Source organism: Chelon labrosus (genome assembly GCF_963514085.1).
Source record: "Chelon labrosus genome assembly, chromosome: 11".
NCBI lineage: Eukaryota > Metazoa > Chordata > Actinopteri > Mugiliformes > Mugilidae > Chelon > Chelon labrosus.
In genome coordinates, this window is record NC_140344.1 from 21678797 (window position 1) to 21685862 (window position 7066).

Consider the following 7066-nt stretch of genomic DNA (forward strand, 5'->3'; position numbering starts at 1 on the left):
CTGTTTTTTTTTCTCCTTCTCTCTCCTCTTGTTTTTCTCCTCTTTCCTGCCCCCAATTTTCCTAAAAATGGCACCGATAATGGTGACATGGTCTTTTCTGTAGGACCAAAGCAAATTCCTTGTATGTACAACATGCTTGGCAATAAAGTTGATTCTGATTCTGATTCTGATGTGAGAACGACTCTACTTCAGCAGCAAATCAAATTAGTATTAGGCCAAAAATGAGGCATCGGAATCTAAAACAATTGAATCACACAATTTACTGCTGTTTTGTGGCTTAAGTGGCTTTAATGCTACTTAATTTCAGTGAACTAATGTTTCCCATCTGTTAATGAAATGATTAACACTGAAATGGTCACTGTTCTGGATTTTTTGGCTGCATATAACCTGGAGAAATGCCATTACAAATGTATATAATCCCCTTCCACTCCCAAGATTAATTGTTCATGGTTTCGGTTAACTAAAACCTTATGGCCAAATGTATTGATACCGTTCTAAGTGAGACAGAGTGGCCGTGCAAAGTCAATTTGTATGCACCAGGTCATGAACGTGACGTTCATTCAAAAGTCTCTAAATGTCCTCGCATTCAGTACAAACATTTCTAAACTCAAACATGTAGAATAGGTTTTCCCCACTCTGACAGTAGCACATGCAGCACACAGTGACTCATGCATTGTTGATGCAGGTTGTGGAGCGGCGCAGTCAGGTAGCAAGAGGAGACTTGGACCCCGTGTTGCCGACATCCTGAGGGAGAACAGAAGTGTTTCTGCGACCTCGCCGCGGAGGAGCTCAGGGGTTACGGCCTGCCAACTGCTGCATATTAACTCCCAACATATTATTGACTGAGAGGATAATCAAGGCCTAGTCGGAGTTCAAACACGCGACAACAGCGTTTGTTTGTTTGCTCAGTGTGGCAGTTCCTCAACTGGACGGATCACGACCAGATAACGTGATGAATTAATTATTTTCCACAATGTGGTTTGAAAGTGTTTATTCAAATAAAATGTGAGCTAGTGAGGCACAGTGGCGTGGTGGTTAGCACTGATGCCTCACAGCAAGAAAGTTCCAGGTTCGAATCCTTTTTGTGTGAAGTTTGTTCTCCCTGTGTCTGCCAGGGTGTACCCCGCTTCCATGTCAGCTGGGATAGACTCCAGCACCCCCCGTGACCTTTCACAGGACAAGCGGTTACAGAAGATGAATGAATGAAAAACCACACAACCACTTTCAGCTGAGATGGACACTTGCACGACAAATATTGCACAACTACTTGTACAGTCTTTATATATACAATATATATTTATAATATTCTGCACTACATGCTTGTGTAGTAAGTTCTAGCAAAAATAATGCTCATTCTGCATATATGTCAATAATGATGTGCACTCCATGTAAATTCTTGGACCTACAATTATCCTGTGCAGTTGTACCCATCAATAACAGATTATGTGTCGTCATATGCTTGTGTATATGTATATGTAGCGGCACAAGGAGAAACAGTACTTCACAACTCTGCATGTGTTTATTTACGCACAAGAAATCTACGGACACCACTTCATATTTCACATGTAAAAACAGCTCAATCAGCTTGTCGATAACATATACAATCGGTTTATACAGTGGATCTCAATCTGCACGTCCCGAACAATAAACTGGATCGATGCTGATGTTCACTCTGCAGCCGGGCGCTCCTAAACTTGTCCAAGAATCCTGGAACATATTGATTCAATATCGCAGTTTGTGCTGTGGTGTTAAATGAAAAAGCCCGAGGCACGTTTTGATCGACGACAGCGGAACCCGTCTGCCAAAATGTAAGATATTTAAACTTGCTTTTTCAAATGACATACAGAAAAATATACAATACACAATATATATAGTGAATGTAGCATCCTTTTTTTTTTTTGGTAGAAATACATTTAAAAACATTTCCAAGGTAGCCCTTAACAAAAAAGTGTAGAACATGTTTGGCTTGTTTGTAAAAAAGAACAAAAGAGGAAAATAGTAACATGACAGTCATTAATCCTCCTTAAAGCTGCACTGAGCTGTGGTTTAGAAATAATAATGGATCAACTGATTATACACAAAAGGTGAAGAGTCATTTTTGGACTCTAACCATCTTAATTAAGTGGTTTAGCATGTTTTAAGCCATTGCTCTGATTTCACAGCTTGCAGCTTTAATGTGTTCTTTAATAAATTACATTTTCAGTGAAAGAAAACTCGCAAAGCAACAAACAGTGCAGCGCGAATAAAGCATAGATTTAGACATTCATTCATTCAGGTAGCCATAAACAGGACAGTGTTTGCATATTATACGGTGGTGTAGTGCATGTCAGCGTTGGGTTTGTGGCTTGATACATTTCCAAAAGTGCAAAAATATAATAGGATCAGGAATAGGATCCAGCTCATCACTCTGAACTAGCTGCAGTTGTGTTCACTGAGCTACTTTACAATGCAAAGCGAAAGTGCACCGGTGAACATAATTTCACTTGTTTGGATTCTTTGACACTAGAGTATCAGTATGGTTTTCTGGCTGCCACTCTGACACAAACCTGGTCTTTAATCATCACTGCACACCACATTTTCAGCCACTGAAATTAGATCATGTAGATGTTTTTTTTTTTTTTTTTTTTTTGTTGCACTGTAGTGCAGTGGTTTTGGCATTAAACTGAAAGTATAAATAAAACAATCATAACAACCAACAACTGAATACAGTCAGAGAGATTATCTTAAAGCCCAGTTAATGCCAGGTGGATAAAGTATGCCTTTGAACTTTTTTACAACAGTTAATCAGCAGCTTCACCAGACTTTAACCCCTCAGTACAACCAGGATCCTTGTTTATGCTCTCTTTAGCAACAGCTCGTCTTTTCCTTTTTATTACGATGACTGCGACAATCACTCCAGCCAACAGCAGCACCACCAGAACCGCTGCCACAACAACCCAAGTGGGGTCAGATTCTGTCGATGGTTCAGCTGTCATAGAAACCCCTGGTGAAAAGGTGACAATCTCAATCACAGGTCTCCGTCCTTCCCTCTTGATTGAAACACTCAAAAAGATGTCTTCTTTAAAGACACACCTCGGTCCGTCGTACCACTCGTCGCCATCATCAAAATCATCTTCGGTCGCAGTTTCCTCATCATAATCTGGATATTCAACGTAATTGTCCAGGAACTCATTGCCACTTAAAACAACGCACCAGTACTTCCGTCCATCGTTTATCACTAAGTCATTGATCTCCAGCGAGAAGCCATTCTGAGAAAAATTCATTCTGTCGATCAGATCCTCTGGAATGGGAGCAGTTTCGTCATCTGAGTCAAAAATTAGTTCATGCTGCCCTGATGGTTCATGGCGAAACCACTGCACCCTTTGGGAAATATTTAGGCCAGACCCACATCTCAGCAGGACGCTCTCACCTACATGAACAAATCTTTCTCTGGATTGATGTTTAGGACAAATACTCAAGATGTACTCCATCTCAAGCGAAGAGGAAATGCACGAATAGGGCCCACCGTGTTCATCAGAGACGTCAGTAATAACCAGTGAGAAGTCTTCTGAGTCGTCACCGACTGTTATGGACATTTGACCGTCCAGGGTCATGTTGTTGCCATCTAGAGTCCCCAGAGGTGTATCCCAATGCTGGTTATTTCCATTGGCAGGACAATGTAGACGCACTCTGTCTCCTGGTGAGACATAGATGTCTCTGCTTTCACTGTTGTCTCGTGGGTACATGTTTTGGAAACTGAGACATTTCATATCTTGGATCACAAGGCAGTGAAAGTGCTGGTTATTCGTAAACACGCTTTTGTCAATGACAAGTATTGACCCATTGTTTCTGATCTCCGTAACACCTGGCAGGTCCTTAACCAGAGGCTCCAGTGAAACACTGGTATTAAGGAAGAGTGTCTGCTTATAATTTGGAAATATTTCAGAGTACCAGAGCAGAGAGATCCCCTCATGACCAATGAAAGTGCTGTTGCACCGGATCTCAGGCCGTCCCTCTTCCTCCTTCCAAATGATCTCTTCAGGTTCCATCTCCTTATTACACACAGAAAGATGCTGTGTGTGGTTGCTGACTAGTGTGTTGTTCTTCCAGCATTCCCTCCGATAAATCCCAGTATCCAAGTGTGTGAGGTTCCTGATCTGCAGCCCAAGCAGGTCGTATCCTTCACTGATATTTGTGCGACCCTGTAAGTCTGCAGGAGGTGTGTTTGGCAGGTTGTTGTTTGAAGAGTTGCAAAGCAGCTGGTCTCCCTCCGGAGTAGATCTATAAACAACGATATAATCCACTCCAAAGCAATACCCCATCTCAATGGTGTTGCCCTTTTCCCTGAACGTGGGCTCTGGTGCCTCACTGCAAACGTGGTGCAGGATGAAAAAAAGCAAAACCTCTTTAAACATGGTGCAGGTCATGTCGCCTCTCCGTTCCAGGTCACTCTGAAGTCTGAGCTTTGTTAATGCATTCACCTTGATTTGTCACTTTAGTTCCGCCTCTAATGAATATCAGTTTCCTCCTCTTTCACATTCTTCCACAGACGTACGCACAGGAGCCACCAGCCTCAGAGAGCAGGCATAGAAAGAAACACCACACACAGATACACAAATGCGTGTAAAGTTACTCTATGACCGTAGTTGATGGAAAGGAATTGAAGTCATTTGTTCAGCTATGACAAGGGAAAACAAAAGCCAACAGATTGAAGACGCATATAAAAACTCATGCTCCTGGTTGCACATTAACAGAGTGGAGGAGCAGTTGTACAGGTTTTTGCTAAGCTGTGGGTGTGGTCAGCCACCATGAAAGGTTGCATGACAGCAGGGAGTGTTTCTTTCAAACGGTGCTTTTACGGGAATTCCGTGCCAGCGTGGATGAGTGCACCTTGCACCAAACGCATGCAGCGTCCGCACCATCATGCTGTCATCGAGATAGCGGCATTATCTGGATTGATCTAGATGGATCAGGTCCAACTGTTGTGTTATTACATCTGTCTGTGTTAAGCAACGCAAAAAAAAACAAAAACATTCAGTATTGTAAATATTTTGTATATTTCATTTTCATTTTCATCTATGTAACTCATGCTGTTTAGGTGTTCCCTTTAATTAGATAGGAGTGGCATAATGCACTTCTGAAAGTTGTCAGTATCGGCAACACATAACGTTAGTAGTGGCTTTTTTTTAGAGTGGACGGAACGCCACTTACAGTTTATAATGGCTTTAACACTTCTATAAAGTGTCAGGATTTCCCATGTGTGTTTTCCTTGTTGGGTGTGTCTGTCTCCTAACACCCCTGCGGTCCAAGCCTTAATTAATGATGTCCTTTGGGATTTCTTGAACAGGTTTGTCTTTGTGTATCTTGACGATATCTTGACGAGGACCACCAAGAGCATGTGTCGGCCGTTCTTCAGCGCCTACTGGAGAACAGACTCAATACAAAGGCAGATAAGTGCAAATTTCATGCCAAGAAGGTCAGTTTCCTGGGGTTAATTATTGAGGAGGGACAGGTCAAAACTGCCTCTGAGAAGGTGGAAGCAGTAACAACCGAAAGGAACTGCAAAGATTTATTGGTTTTGCCAACTTCTATAGAAGGTTTATCAAGAACTTTAGCACTGTGATTGCACCTCTCACCCACCTTACCTCTTCTGCAGTGCCTTTCCAGTGGTCCTCGGAGGCTGATGCTGCTTTTCTCCTTTTTATGAGGTCTTCACCACAGCAGCCGGTTCTGCTGGAGTGGGAGCCATCCTCTCTCAGCGCTGTGGTCCAGAGAACAAGCTCCACCCCTGCGCAATTTTCTCCAAACAACTGTCACCAGCAGAACGGAACTATGATGTAGGCAACAGGGAATTGCTGGTGGTGAAGATGGCCTTGGAAGTGGTTGGAGGGCCCTGAACAACCATTTGTGGTTTGGACCGACCACAAGAACCTGGTTTATATCCAGTCAGCCAAGGGATTAAATTCCCGGCAAGTGAGGTGGGCACTTTTCTTCAGCAGGTTTAACTTTACCCTTATCTATTGCCCTGGATCCTGCAATGTCAAACCAGACGCCCTGTCCTGCCAGTTCAGCCTGGAGGAAGTCCCTGACAAACCAGAAAATATTCTAACTCCCTTAGTTTCCCCAATTGCCTGGGAAATTGAGTCCTGTATCCAGGAGGCACTTTGCACTCAACCCAACCATTGAACTGGTCCCCCCGGCCCGAGTCAGCCCAAGCCCAAGTGCCACCGCTTCTGATGGCCCACTATGGACCAGGACACACGCTCCTATGTTTTGGCCTGTTCAGTCTGTGCTAGAGAGAAGACCTTGAGTTCACCACCCTCTGGTCTCCTTCAGCCTCTTCCCATCCCAGTTCGGCCGTGGTCCCATATAGCCCTGGACTTTGTGACCGGACTCCCTGTATCTCAAGGTAACTCTGCCATCCTTACAGTGGTAGATAATTTTTCTAAAGTGTAAGAGGGGGGAGGGGGAAGATGAGTGAAATTAATGAAGAAAAAGTTATTATAAACGGGGAAACACAGGTTCTGGTGAAGAGAGCATGCTAACAGTGACCAGAGGAAAGAGAGGCGGGAAAACAGACGATGCTGGTGCACCAACACAATGATTTATTGCCAGGTATTATCTTAACATAAAAACCCAAAGGGTGTTAAAACCTTAAAAGGTTTTAAAACCACAGTCTAGAAATGAACTACACCTGTTAAAAACTGTCCATTCATTAAAGGAGAATAAAAGAGTCTGTAGAAGTAGCCAAGCCGGGTACAATGGCAGCTCAGAGGGGGGTGGTGAAGGTCTGCCGCCGCGGCAGGAACTACAGGTGCCTCGGCTGCCGTTGCAGCGGCCGTCCCGGAAATCACCTGAAAAATAAAAATACAAGGCCAGTATGGGTGTCCACACAACGCACGAGTTACTGTGCCGCCGCACAGCCACACAACCACACAACAGAGCGTTACTACGGCCCAAAGGGAGATACTCACCCACCCGCCAGGTTCTCGTTGTTCTCGTCTCCTCCGGCCGGCTGTCTATTAAGGACAAAGAGCGGCTGCGGAACCTCCCAGGTGCAGCTACTCAATAAAAAAGCGTGTTCACA